The sequence below is a fragment of the Elephantulus edwardii genome, unplaced genomic scaffold, assembly GCF_000299155.1.
Source record: "Elephantulus edwardii isolate Elephantulus edwardi_28Jun2011 unplaced genomic scaffold, EleEdw1.0 scaffold00289, whole genome shotgun sequence".
Lineage (NCBI taxonomy): Eukaryota > Metazoa > Chordata > Mammalia > Macroscelidea > Macroscelididae > Elephantulus > Elephantulus edwardii.
The window spans coordinates 2,642,618-2,657,837 of NW_006400039.1; the positions used below are offsets into that span (position 1 = coordinate 2,642,618).

General features: G+C 40.8%; 3 pseudogenes across 1 annotated transcript in view; 1 reads left to right on the plus strand and 2 right to left on the minus strand.

The window, feature by feature from the left end:
• The window catches only part of LOC102863884, a 16,713-nt pseudogene extending 15,707 nt beyond the window's left edge, over positions 1–1,006 (minus strand). Inside the window, exon 1 of the transcript XR_439011.1 lies at positions 4–1,006. The product of XR_439011.1 is annotated as a glutamine synthetase-like (transcript). The remainder of the gene's footprint in view (positions 1–3) is intronic.
• Positions 1,007–8,103: 7,097 nt separating this feature from the next.
• Positions 8,104–11,777, minus strand: LOC102864286 (annotated as a pseudogene).
• A 79-nt stretch (positions 11,778–11,856) lies between these two features.
• LOC102864692 lies at positions 11,857–12,998 on the plus strand (annotated as a pseudogene).
• The last annotated feature ends 2,222 nt before the right edge of the window (positions 12,999–15,220 follow it).

Genomic DNA, 15,220 nt, shown 5'->3' on the forward strand with positions numbered 1-15,220 from the left:
GGCAGTGGTCTTCAAAGTAACCCTTCTTCTGGCCAACAGTCCGAGGAATGTGGATGCTGGCACCATGGTTGGCCACACCGGCAGAAAAGTCGTTGATGTTGGAGGTTTTGTGGAATCCAGTCAGGTGCCGGGCATTGTGCAGGCCTCCTTTGGGATCGTAGGCGCGGATGTGGTACTGGTGCCGCTTGCTTAGTCTCTCGATGGACTCATCAATGTGCTTCAGACTGTTCTCTTCTCGCATGGCCTTGGTGCTAAAGTTGGTATGACATCCAGCACCGTTCCAGTTCCCAGGGATGGGCTTGGGGTCGAAGGTCGCTATAACGCCAGAGTCTTCACATACACAGTGCAGGATGAAACAGGCCACCCAGAGATGATCTCCCATGTCAATTCCTTCACAGGGGCCTATCTGGAACTCCCACTGGGCAGGCATGACTTCTGCATTTGTCCCCCCCAATCTTGATGCCACCAAATAAGCACGCCCGGTAGTGAGCCTCCACAGTGTCCCTGCAGTAAGCTTTATCTGCTCCCACACCACAGTAATAGGGACCTTGGTGTCCAGAGAAACCATTGGAAGGCCAACCAAATGAGTGGCCATCTGTCCCCATGAGGATGTATTCCTGCTCCATTCCAAACCAGGGGTGTTGATTGCTCACCGTGTCCATTATCCATTTACAGGTGTGCCTTAAATAGATCTCTGCAGGCTTTTGGTTGTACTTAAAGACTTCACAGAACACCAGCTTGTTGGATTCCGAAACATGGCAGCAGGGAGGAGATACCTGTCACTGTTAGAGCCTTCAGACTGGAAAGTACTGGAGCCATCAAAATTCCACTCAGGCAACTCTTCTGTACTCTTGGGCTCAGAGTCTAGGGTTCGGGTCTTGCAGCGCAGTCCCTCTCCTGTGCCATCGATCCAGATATACATGGCCCGGACTTTCTCACCCTGAGGCAGGGCCCTATACACCTGCTTGATGCCTTTTTTCAATTGGGAACTTGCTGAGATGGCCATGGTGGAAGGTGTTCTGGGTGGCGAGCAAGCTGGAGGGAAAGCAGGTGGTGAGAGTGAGGGGAGGAGAAGAGAGGTGACCAGGTGTGCAGTTAGAAGACAGATTCAACTCCCATTCTCGGCTCTCGTGTTTTTTTCTCTTAAGGTATTTTTATCTACTCTGTATTTGGGAAGAAATCTTCCTCCTTCTTCAATATCTTTATGGGTTTTAGATTTGTTTTCGTTACATAGTGCATGTTAGTTTTTGTGACTGAAGTAGCAATGAGAGGTCTTTCTCTTACTTTGTCATGTAGACTCTTGTTTCTGGAATTTCTCCACTCCACTGCTCTCTCACACTCGTCACTATACCTTCATTCATCACTTACCACTCAGTACTATACCTTCAGGGTAACTGTCAGTATCCTCTGTAGTTTAGATCCCCCAGCCTTGTTCTTAAAGGCGATTATTTTAAATCTTTTGCATTTTTAGATAAATTTTATAATTGCTGTATCAATTCTCACAGAATGACCTGGAAAATTTGTTTTTAACTTTGAATTCTTTTTTGTTGCTGTATAACTTCTATAAGAAGCACTCATTTAAGTGTTTTTTTTAATAAGGTCTGTGTCTACTCATATCACCACTGATGTGAACTGAATGAATCTTTCATGTGTTAATTGACTTTTTCCTTAACTTCTTTGAAAAAAATGTCTTTTCCCATTTTTAAATTAGATTATTTTTGTGACACACACACACACACAAATTGTGTTAAAAGCAATGTTTTATATATATGCTGAATGTAGTACAAGATATGTTGATATGCATTCCAAATTGTTGTTGTTGTTAGGTACCATCGAGTTGCCTGCAGCTCATAGCAGCCCTATGTACAATAGCTCTGAACACTGTTCTGTCCTAAGCTAGTCTTAATGTCTCCAACACACCTTCTCCCAGTACCCCAGTTATTGTGTGAATCTATCTCATCCAGGGTCCTCCTCTTCTGCGCTGTCTCTCCACGCTTCCAAGCATGATATACTTCTCCAGGGACTGGTCCCTCCTGCCCACATGCCCAAACTATGTGAAAAAGAGTGTCAAAATCTCTGCCTCCAAGGAGCAGTCTAGTTTCACCCCCTCTAGGATAAACCTGTTTATTCTCTTGGTAGTCCATTGTATGTTCAGTAATCTTCTCCAGCACCACAACTCAAAGACATCAATTCTTCTGTCATCTTTGGTCATTGGCAAGCTCTCTAATGCATAGCAAGTAATTGCAAAGACCATGGCCTGAATCAGGTGTACCTTTGTCTCCTGATTGACATCATTACTCTTTAGCACTTTGGAGAGGTCTCTGACAGCAGCTTTCCCCAAATCAATTTGTTTTTTTATTTCTTAACTGCTGGTGCCAAGAGTGTTGACTGTGGAACCAAGCAAGTAGAAATTGTTAACATCAGTCTCTTCTCCATCTATCATGGTGCTGCCAATTTCGCCCATTGTTGAGAATCTTAGTCTTCTTGATGCTGAGCTACAGTCCAAACTGGAGTCTGCAGTCCTTACCTTCTTCAGCGAACTCTGCAGCAAGATTGTGTCATCTGCATACTACAGGTTGTTGTCGAGTCTTCCTCCAATCCTGATGCCACATTACTCCTCATAAAGTCCAGCCTTGCAGATGATCTGTTCCACATAGAGATTGAAAAGGTATGGAGACAGGTTGTATCCCTGATACACTCCTTTCGTAATAGAATTTATAAATAATTTCTCCCATTTTGTCGATTTTCTTTTTACTTTTTTATAGTGCCCTTTTATGTATGAAAGCTTTTCATTTTAATTAATTCCAGTATAATTTACTGTTTCTTTGAACTTTTGATGCCACATCTAAAAAAACTCAAATGCAAACTCAGGACTGTCAACTCAGAGCCATATCCTAGTGACTCACTCTTTGGTTTCTGCAGCTGGAATTGCCTGGGAGGAGACTGTCTGTGTTTCTTGTTCTGAACTGGTGGTGGACGAACCACCGGAGAGACAAGGCAGCTCCCCACAGAGTGGGTCACTAGAGCTCCCTAGAGATCTGAGATACCACTGACAAATTCAAGATTATAAAAATGTACCCCTAAGTTCCCTTTATAGAATCTCTGTCTCCCTTATATTTAGTCCTTTGATCTATTTTGAGTTAATGTTTGCCTATGGTGTGAGGTATGTGAGGTATGGACCCACATTTTATGTGTGGGTCTCAAGTTGTCCTGGCATCATTTGTTGAAGACCCTTCTTTTTCCCATTGAGTAGTCTTGGTCCCCTCACAGGACTTATTTCTGAATTCTCAATTCTGTTGCATTAATCCATATTTCTTCTTACACAATGTCACACTGTATTGATGATGATTATAGTTAATTTTTAAAATCAGGGTATGAATCCCCCAATTTTATTCTTTTAGAGGATTATTTGCCTTGAGGACCTCTTAAGCTCCTATATGAACTTTAGAATCAGCTTGCCCATTACTGCCATAAAGATTGTTGGAATTTTCATAGGATTTTATGAATCTGTAAGTCAATCTTGAATAGTATTGATATTGTGTATGTATTTGTGTATTCTTTGTTTTCTATTTGGAAGAGAATCGCATCTGTAGATGGAATAGTTTTACATTACTCTCTTTTCTTTTCCATTTGTTTGTTGTTGCTGGTACAGTAAGTTGACTGCTACTCGTAATGAGCCTGTGAGCAGAAGATTGAAATTTCTCCTTGCCTGCCCTCACCTCATGACCTATGATATGTTTGAACTCATTGTTGAAGTCACTTTGAACAGCCCATTTTCTTGAGGGTCTTCCTCACTGCCACTGACCAGCTGTCTCCCAGCAGAATGTGGTTTTCCAAGGACTGTCCCTTCCTGACAACACGAGCAAGTACGTGAAATGAAGTTTGACCATCGTTGTCTTCAAGGAGCATCTTGATTGTACTTCTTCAAGGTAAAGATTACTATACGAAGAAGCTTGACTATTTAAAAAAATGTGGCATCAGGATTGGCATCAATAACTAGGTGGATGACACAGCCTTGCTTGAAAGAAGTCTTGAGGATGTGAAGCACTTTCTGCAGAAAATTATAGCCTTCAATACAGGTTATATTTCAAGAAACATCAAGAGAACAAAAATCCTCACGACTTAATCAATAGACAACATCATGACAGATGGAGAAAAGATCCAAATTGTCAATTATTTCATTTACTTGGATCCACAATCAACACCCAGGGTGACAGCAGTGAAGAAAGTGAAAGACATGTTGCATTTGGGAAAAATACTGTCAAGAGGCTCTTAAAAGCCCGAAAGTGCAATATTCTCAGTTTAAAGTCTAAGGTGCACTTGATATAAGCGATAGCATTTTGAGTTGTTTTGTAAGCATCTGGAAGTTGAGACAGTGAATAAGAATGACCAAGGAATCAATACCTTTGAATTGAAGTATTAGAGAAGAGTACTGAATATTTCCTGCACTGTAAAAAACAGAAACCCAAATATGTCCAGGAGAGAGTACAACTGTGATTACCTTTAGAAGCAAGGATAGTGAAGCTTACTCTCACAAACCTTGAGTATGCGGGGAGTGGGGATGGTCCTTGGACAAAGATAATGCTGGAAAGGTGGAGGTTCAAAGAAGGAGAGGAAGACTCTCAACAAGATGGGCAGAGACAGTAGCTACAGCAAAGGCCTCAAGCATCTCAGAGGTCATGAGGACGGTGCAGGGCAGGGCCAGGCTCAGGTCTGTTGCTCACTGGGTCACTAGGAGTTGCAGTTGACTTGATGGCACATAGCAACAACAACAGATCTCAATGAGAAGGTATTTTCCATCTTCCCTATGGGACCACTGGTGAATTCAAACTGCCAGGGATGCCTGGCCTTTGGGTTAGCTAGTTCACTTCAGGTTACACCACCAGTGAGCCTTTTGTATAAGCATATATGTTTATATTTGTTATTTCTCCCTATGAATGGACTCTTTATTAAACACCCTTCTTTGTTTCTTGTTACAATATTTGAAGTCTATTTTGTCTGACATTAATATAACATATTTGGATCATGTTTTTAATAAATTGTCTTGATTGCCATTTTTTAATTGGGAGTTTTAACCCATTTATGTTTAATTTAATTAAGGATAAGGAAGGACACATGAAGCATCCAAACAAGATGAAAAGGATATGCTGTTGTACCAAAAAGAACAATTGATGTTCAACCATTTCAGGAGATTGTGTATTGTCAAGAATCACTGTGCTAAAGGAAGATGTTAAAACTGTCTGGAATAATTTACCAAAAACGGGTTCTAGGAATGACAGAATATTGGTGAGATGGACATTGATGCAAAATTTGGAACAATTATTTACCTATGTGAAGGAATTTGGAAGGTAGCTAGCTACCTGGTCAACTAACTGGAAGAGATTAATATTCCTGTCAATTTTTATTATCAAGAATCACTGTATTAGAGGGAGCTCTAATGGCCTAGTGGCAAGAAGCTGCATTGCAATCCCAGAGGTGCTCGGTTCAAATCCATTAGATGCTGTGCTGGAGAAGGAGGGACAATCTCCTCCTGTACCAGTCAGATCCAATTTGATGGTACAGACACACACACACACACACACACGTAAATAAATTTTAAAAAATTAATCACTGTACTAAAGGAAGACGTTAAAACTATATGGAATAATTTACAAAAAAATGGGCTCTAGGAATGACAGAATATTGGTGAGATGGACATGGATGCAATATTTGGAAGAATTATTTACCTATGTGAAGGATTTCCAAAGATAGCTACCTGGTCAACTGACTGGAAGAGATGACTATTTCTGTAAATTCCAAAGAAAAAGACTTGGATGAAACTTCAGAATAATTGAACAAAAATGCAGCTGTACATCAACAAAAACTATCATTAGTTCAAGCTGGTTTCAGAGGAGGACATAGAATGAGGGCTATTACTGCTGATATCAGACGGGCCTTGGTTGAAAGCAGATAATACCAGAAGACATTTAACTGTGAATCATAACAAATTATAGATCACATTGTGAAGAATGAGAATTTCAGAACACTTCATTGTCCTCAAGGGCACTCTGGTGATGTTGTCCATAGTAAGCAGTGCTGCGCACCTGGAGGCTATGTTCTCTGGGGGATCGAATCCACTGTCGGTTCCCAGGGAGAAAGATGAACAGTCTTCTTTCATCTACACTTAACAGCCTCAGAAACCTAGTAGGGGGTTGGTGTGAGTTGGAACCCACTTGGCAGCAGTGAGTCTGTTTTGTTTGAATTGTACTCATGTGGAGGGTGTATATGGATTAAGAGGCAGTTGTTCAAGGAGATACTGTGTATTTCAAATTAGGGGGAAAGTGTGTGACCTCAGTTATCCGTTCTGTATGCTGAGCAAATGATCTGAGGACCCATGCACTATGAAGAAGACAGTCTGTGATCATCAATGAATGATAATCACCTTTTGTTGTTATGTGCCACTGAGTCAACTGTGACTTACAGAAACACTGTGAAAATGCATCGAGCCCTCTGCTATTTCATGCCATCCTCACCATTTCTGACATATTTGAGCCCATTGCTGCAGTCACTGCATTAATCCCTATTGTTCTTCCTCTCTTCTGACAGCCCTCTACCTGTCCAAGCAATGATGCCCTTTCTCCAGGGATTAATTTCGCCTAACCACCTGCCCACAATATGTGAGATGACGTTTCACTATCCTTGGTTCCAAAGAACTTTTGGTTTTACTTTCTCCAAGACAAACCTGTTTGTTTTCTTGGCAGTCCATGGAGTATTAAGTACTCTTCTCCAACACTACGACTCAAAGGCATCAATCTTCTTCTGTCACCTTTAGTCACTGTCCAACTTTCATGTGCATTGCAAGTAATTGAGAAGACCATGGCTTGGATCTGTTCACTTTAGTCTTTAAAATGACATTATTGGTCTTTAGCACTTTGGAGAGGTCCTTGATACCACATTTCCCCAATGTGACATGTCTTTTGATTTCCTGATGCTGGTACCAAGGGTGTTGATTGTGGATCCATGTAAAATGAAATTATTAACATATGTCTTTTCTCCATTTGTCATGGTGTTGCCTACTGGCCCAGTGGTGAGGATTTTTGTTTTCTTGAAGCTGGGATCTTCTGCAACAAATGCTTCAAGACTTCCTCACTTTTTTTCTTTGTAATCAATATATTAAGGAAAAATTAGTTCATTTCATGAATTGCCTAAATTCTGATATGCAGATTTAAGCATGGAAACGTGGTGACTTTTAAACATACAATTATAAATTACCGATCATCATTTGCTCTACTATCATCATTATAGTTACATTGGAGTATAAATTAATTGGCTTAAAGTAAGCCTGTAATGTAACTAAAGGACCCTTCCAATCTCTTACATGCAAATTACTTCTCCATGTAAAGGTCTCTTCACTTCTGACTTAACCCAATTCCTGAAGTCCCTACTGTGGGACATCATGGTCCAAAGAGAAGGATTAAGATAAAAAGACAGCACAGTTGAAGGGAAGGTAATGCTGAAAGTGCACGATCTCGGGCAGCGGAATACGGTGATGGAGCCCCTCTTTGGCAAGGTGCTGCTGTCATCACTGATGCCCAAGGGTAAACTGTATACACACTGCGCCGTCTTTAACAGCTGAGGCAGTGAGAGCAATGCCAGGTCACAGTGAATCCACAGGTTACGAGGAACAACACAAACCGACACTTTTCTACAAGCAGATTTTCTTCTAGCTTCCAGTTTCCACATGCAGAGTTTTCATTGCCGAGTTAAGGGTCATGCACTGAAGTCATACATACACTGTGCATTTCAGTCTAAGCTCTTCCCTGTGCACAGCCGAAAACAATACAGCATGTGGCCTAACAAACACGGGACGAGAACTTTTCCTTTTAAACCAAAAGCAGTTTTTACAGATACTCAATTTCGTCTCATACACTGAAGTCATCATACATAGAGGAGTTTCTTCACTGAAGGTTAAAATACTACTATAGTTGAAAGTTACGCCAGTAGTGATGAGTGTATGGTGATTATGTCCTTCCCTTAAGCACTTACTGCATGTCGAATGCTAGCAGGGTCTCAGTGGTGCCACTAAGAGGTCTGACCTGAACCCCACCTGTGGGGTAGTGGTCCTCATCTCATGGGAAGGGCAGCGTCTTCCGGGTTTGGATCCATTTCATCGGTCCCTTCTGCCTCCTTCCTCTCAGGTAAGAGTTTGTCCAGCAGAGAGAGCTTTTCAGGGGAGAGAGAAAGCCATTCTGGAGAAAGTCAACCTTAAACTGATGATGGGGCGCCCTTTTTCATGTGGTTTGTGATCAGTTGGCATGCGTCCATTTACCCATTTGGTATCCTTATGCTTGACAGTCTGACCGGGGTGAGAGGTGATGACTGTGGTTTGGTTGTCTAGAGTGGATACTGGTTCGTGGAAGGCCACAGAGCTCCGACCAGCCATATGTCCACACACAGGAAAAGGTCTTCTCACCCAGTGAAAACAGCAGGTGCCTTCTGATCTAAACTGTGGTCATTTCTCCTGGCTCCAGTCCTGGCTCTTGGCCTCCTTCACCATGGAATGTTATCTTCTGACCATCTTTCATGCCTTTGTCAACATGAACTTCTAGAATCTCCTTCCCTCCATCTTCCTTCTGTTGCACTTTTACCTCTGTCCATGCACACAGTCTGAATTTTCTGAACCACCCCAGGTCCAATCTGATTAGTTCTTATTTGCATCTCACCATCTCGGCAAGTAGGACAGCATTCCCCTGCTCCTGTCCCACTGCCTTGGCCATCACGTTTATCACAAACCACGTTCTTCTACAGAGCTAGTTTCTTGTTGCACCATTACAGAAATCTTCTAATGTTACCACGAGCTGTTGGGCAACATTTTTTCCTCTCCTTTCTCTCTACATTCTTCCACCACCTCCAAAAAACGTATCAAAGATGGATGTCCTTGGGGGGCCCAAACCACCATCTGCCTCAGCCCCTTTGATGCCCCTTCTCCTCCTTTATCATAAAATTTACTTTCCATTAGAAAGCACTTCATAAGCTTGGGACATCTGTTTAAACATCTAATTGTCATTTGGATTCTTAGCAGGGTAGTACTTCACGGCCAGTTTCTTTCTTTTTTTTTTTTTTAATAATTTTAACGAGCATTTACAGAGATTTTGGATATCCATTCATTCATTGCTGCACTTCTCTCCCCACCCAGCCCTCCACCCCTCCCCCGGGCCTGTTTCTTGTAAGCTTTTTTCAACTCCTCCTGGGTGACACTGGAGTTGACTCCCAAAACATCATAAGTGGTTTCCTGTGCAAGCCTCCAGTGTGCCTGGGTCTGGTGTGGCCCTGTGCATTCCTGCAGGGCTTGCGAGAGCACCTTTGAATTGGTTTGAGGCCTTGCTCTGTACCATCTGCAGAGCAAGGTTATAGAAATTTCAAACGGTGGAAGAAAAAAAAAAGTGGTTTCCTTTGCCATTTTCAAGAAGGAGCACATCACCTAGCACAGTTCAAACAGCCTCTGCTCCTCAACCCATCACTGAGCATTCTGGAAAGTTCCCCCAAGTCCTCCTGTCTTTTATAATCACAGCTATGTCATCTGTATAATGCAGATTGTTGATGACTCTTCCTTCAATCCTGATGCCATATTTTTCTTCATAAAATGTAGCTTCCTGAATATTTTGTTCAGTATACATATTGAATAGGTGTGGAGAAAAGACCTTTTTTCTTTTCTTTATTGATTTGCTCACAAAGTTCATATATATTGTGTTCCACACTATTCTACTTTCATATTATGTTTCATACAATCATTCTCATGCATTATGTTTTACAAAATTAATCACCATTGGACATTGTCCATCCTTACCCTGTCTTTTCAGGTCCCTGCCATATCCTTCCCATTTCCTTCATCCCCTCTCTCCGTCCGCCAAACACCACGAACCTATGGTTTCATCTCTGCCCATCCTCACTCCTCTGCTCCCTCTGCAACCCCCTTGGGTCCCCATACATAGTTACCCGTCTATTTTTACAATAATGGTCTTATACAGTATTTGTCCTTATGAGACTGAGTTATGTAGTATTTTCCACAATTGTTGCTCCTGAGTGTTACATAGTATTCCATTGTGTGATTGCACCATAATTTCTCAATCCATTCAGTTGTAGTTGGATATTTGGGTTGTTTCATCTTCTTCTAATGTTGAATAATGATGGTATGAATATTGGTGTACAGATCTCTGTTTTTGTCTCAGCTCTGATTTCCTTAGGGTATATTCCTAGTAGTGGAATAGCTGGGTCATACAGAGCTTCTGTGTTCAACTTTTTGAGGAAATGCTGAACTGTCTTAGAAGGCCTAGTCTGTTGTATAAAGAGACTGACAAATAAGCCAGAAATGCACAATCTGGAAATCTGATGAATGGGACCTTTTAAGGATTTAATCTCTGTGCCCATCAGAAACTTTTTCCAACAGAGTGAAAAGAAAACCTACCAATTGAGAACAAACATTTGGCAATACCATCTCAGACAAGGGTCTCATAACAAAAGTTTACAGAATCCTACAGGGCCTTTACAAGAAAAAGACTGATAACCCAATTACAAAATGGGCAAAAGACATGGAAGGACTTGTTACAGAGAAAGGCATTAGGATGGCCAACAGAAACATGAAGAAATGCTCAAAATTACTGACACTAACAGAGATGAAAATCAAAACCACAATGAGATACCATCTTAACCTAATAGCTGTGGCAAAGTTTTGCAGGGCAGCAAGTAATAAATGATGGAGAGGATGTGGAGAGGTGGGAACTCTCATACACTGTTGATGGGATTATAAAAGGGTACAACCACTCTGAAAGACTCATACCTTTCTTGATTTTAAATCATGCTTTGTTCCCTTGCTCTATTTGGACTACAGACTCTTGGTCTAGGCATAAGTCTCACATGGGCACAGTTAAGTATTCTGAGATTCCCATTCTTCTCAATGTTAGACATAATTTGTTGTGATTCATACAGTCAAATACCTTTGCATAGTCAATAAAACAGATAAACATCCTTTTGTTGTTCTCACATTTCAGCCAGGATCCATCTGATATCAGTAATAATATCCCTGGTGCCATGACCTGTTCTAAATCAGCTTGAATTTCTTTTGTTGTTATTGTTTTTATTTATTAATTCATTGTTGGACATTTTCTCGCCCTTCCCTCCCCCTCCCCTAGCCAATCCCACAATGCACCCCCTTGTCTAAAATTGTTCTCATGTATGTAATGCATAATCATAAATTCCTTTTAGACAGTTCTTCCCCTCAGCTTTTCTAATGCAGTGTTATTATCTATCCATTCTTCCTCCCTCAACCCGTACCATATCCTATTTTATAACAATGGTGTTATACAGTATCATTTTGTGACTGACATATTTCACTTAGCATCATGTCCTCAAGGCTTTCCAATGTTGTGTAATATTTTACTATTTCATTGCTTTTCAATGCTGTGTAGTATTTCATTGTGTGGATTTATCATAGTTTTTCTACCCATTTGTTGACAGGCACTGGGTTCGCTTCTATCTCTTTGCTATTGTGAATAATGCAGAAATAAACATGTGTGTGCATACATCTATTGGGTGGCAGTTCTGGTTTCTTTAGGGTATATTTCCAGTAGTGGAATTGCTGGGTCAAATGGTGTTTCTATTTCAAACTTTTTGAGAAAGCTCCAGACTGCCTTCTGTGGTGTTTGTACCCTTTTACATTCCCACCAGCAGTGAATAAGAGTTCCACTTTCTCAACAAACTTGCCAGTATTCGTTGTTTGCTGGCCTGTTGAACTTTGCCATTGTTGCTGCGGTGGGATGTTATCTCATCATTGTTTTGATTTGCATCCCTCTGATAGCTAGGGATTTTGAATATTTCTTCATGTGTTGGTTTGCTGTCTGAAAGTCCTCTTTGGTGAAGTGTCTGTTCATATCCTGTGCTTATTTTGTGATTGGATTGCTTATCTTTTCCTTGTTGAGGTGCTGGAATATTGTAGAAATTATAGTGATAAGTCTCATCAGATATGTCATTGCCAAATATTTTTCCCTGTCTGTGGATTTCCTTTTACCCTGTTGGAAAAGTTTTTTGATGTACACAGAGATTTGATTCTTGAAGATCACATTCATCTATTTTTTTCTCTCCTGGTTGTTAGTCAGCTTTTATTTCTTGAAGTCCTCTGTTGATGGACTGATCTAGCCACTTTTTAATACTCTTCATCAAAATTTTGCTTGCATGTGATATTAATTATATTGTTCAATGATTTCCACATTCTGTTGGATCACTTTTTTGGGAGAAGATCTTTCCTAGTCAGCTGGTCACGTAGCTGTCTTCCAGATTTGTTGGTGCAACCTGGTGAGCACTTTCAGGGCCTACGTCTCTTTGTTGGAATAGGCCGGTTGACATTCCATCAATACTTGGGTCTTATTTTTTGTCAATGCCTTCAGTGCAGTTTGACCACCTTCCTTTAGTTAATAAAACTGGAGAAAATTTGAAGAACTTGCTTATGGAGGGAAAGATCATGACTGTCAACATTGATTACATTTGAATGTGAAGAAAGTGAAAAGCCTTACAATAAAACCAAAATATATCATGTTTACTTTCCAACTTGGTCCTGATGTTATGAAGCAAAGGAGGTTGGTGAAAAGAGGAAGGGCCATTCTGCCATCACTGAAGTGGTGACCAGAGAGTCCACCAACACTAATCACAAGTGCATCTATGGAGTGGGCTTTAGGAAGCACGCCCCTCAGTCATTCAAGGAGATCTGGAAATTTGCCATGAAGGAGATGGGGAAACCAGGTGTTCACATTGACACCAAGCTTAACGCAGCCATCTGGGCTAAAGGAATAGGAATGTCCAACATTGCATTTATGTGTGGTTGTCTGTCTAGAAAAGGTAAAGAGGAAGAAGATTCCCCAAACAAGATGATACACTGATTACCTGTAGACTTGTCGCCACTTAGAAATCTGCAGACCATCAATGTGGATGAAAACCAACAGCTGATTATCAAAGTTACAAAACTGTAAAAAAAAACCCAAAAAACCCAACCCCCCAAAAAAACCCAAACCAAAACCTCAACATATATCATGTTTGATAAAGAGAAAATAGAAATTGTCAATAAATCCCTTCTACTTACATTAACAATCAACATTCATGGAAAAAGCAGTCAAGAAATGAAACCAAGTACTTTGTTGCTGCAATGGATGAAAGTTCTTAAAAGTAGAGCTGTGACTTTGATGACCAAAGTTGTCTCTGATTCATGCCATGTTCTTTTCAATTACCTTATATACATCCCAGAGCTGAATAATGAGAGAGAATGAATGCATTTTATTTATAGTATTGACAAAGAATATGGAATATGCAGCAGATTGTCAGAATATTAAATCATTCTTAGAAGAAACTCAACCTGAATGTTCCTTAGAAGTGAAGTAGCAAGACTTGAACTCACATTGGACATGTCGTCTGGAAAGACCATTTGCTGGAAAAGAACATTATGTTTGAATGAACGAAATGGAGAGAAAGCCTCAGTGAGCTGGATTGATGGACACTTGCAGTAACAGACTCAGACACACAACAATCATGCAGATGTTGCAAGAAAAGACAACATTCTGTCCTGTTTTACATAAAGTCACTGTGTTATCTGGCTCGAGGACAGTTAACAACTTTACAACCACAGGGAAGGCTTTCCTCTGACATTTTGCTGTTTGTTTCTACATAACCTTTGGATTTACCATTGTTCTCTATTACATCATGTGTGGTGGTGATTGTTGTTATGTGTTGTTGAGTACAGCAGCTCTGAAGCCCGCCCTGTCCTGAGCCTGTCTCACGGATTCCTACACTCCTCCCCCAATTGCCCTAGTTACTGTATCAGTCCGTCTCATCCGGGGTCTTCCTCTCCTGCACTGTCCCTCCACCTTTCTGAATATGATGTCCTTCTCCTAGGTCTGATCTCTCCTGGCCACATGCCCAAAGTGTGTGAGATGGAGCTGCAAAACCCTAGCCTCCAAGGAGAAATTTGGTTTCATCCTCTCCAAGACAGACCTATTTGTTTTCTTGGCGGTCTGTGGTATGTTCAAGACTCTTCTCCAGCACCACAATTAAAAGATAACAATTCTTCTGTCATCCTTAGTGATTGTCCAGCTCTCTGTTGCATAGCAAGTAATTGTGAAGACCATGGCCTGTATTAGGTACACCTTAGTCTCTAGACTAACATCATTGCTTTTCAGTACTCTGGAGAGGTCTCTGACAGATTTTCACAGTGCAGTTCATCTTTTGATTTCCTGACTGCTGGTGCTGATTGTGGAACTGAGCAAGCTGTAACTGTTGACAACCTCGATCTCTTCTCTATCTATCATGATTCTACCAATTGGCCCAGTGATGAGAATCTTTGTCTTCTTGATGTTGAGCTTTAAATCATATTGAAAACTACAGTCTTTGTCCTGTCACAAGTGCTTCAGGTCCTCCTCAGTGTCAGGAAGCAAGGTTGTGTCATCTGCATAATGTAGACTGTTGATGCGTCTTCCTCCAATCTTGATGCTGCATTCCTCTTTATAAAGCCCAGCTTTCCGAATGATCTGTATATAGATTGAAAAAGTATGGAGACAGAATGCATCCCTGATGCACCCCTTTCCTGATTTTGAACCATGTAGTGTTTCCTTGCTCTGTTCTGATGACTGCCTCCTGGTCCAAGTATAGGTTTCGTATAAGCACAATCAAGTGTTCTAGAATTCCCACTCTTCTCAAAATTAGTCAGAAATTATGTTCCACACAGTCAGAAGTCTTTGCATAGTCAATAAAACACAGAGAGACATTATTCTGGTACTCTCTGCTTTCTTCCAAAATGCATCTGACATTGGCAATAATGTCTCTAGTTCCATGACCTCTTCTAAAACTAGCTTACATATTAATGTGTAGGGCCCCACCTTACATGCATGTCCTTTCACTCGAGTCTGAAGGACTTCTTTATGTCTTGGAGGATGTGTCCAGTAATGATGTATGCATCTCTTTTTGTTTCTCTATCCATCATAATGCACTGGATAAGAAAATTCTTAGTTGATGGCTTCCCCCCACCTCAGTTTTAAATTTTTTTCTTTCAATATTTTGTATGTGTCTTCTCACTACCTTTTGGTCACCATGGTTTCTGAGAAGAAATCAGCTGTTAATCTTATTGAGGATTTCCTGTATATAATGTATTACTTTGTTTTTGCTGACTTCTAGATTCTTTGTCTTTCACTAGTTTTATTATAAT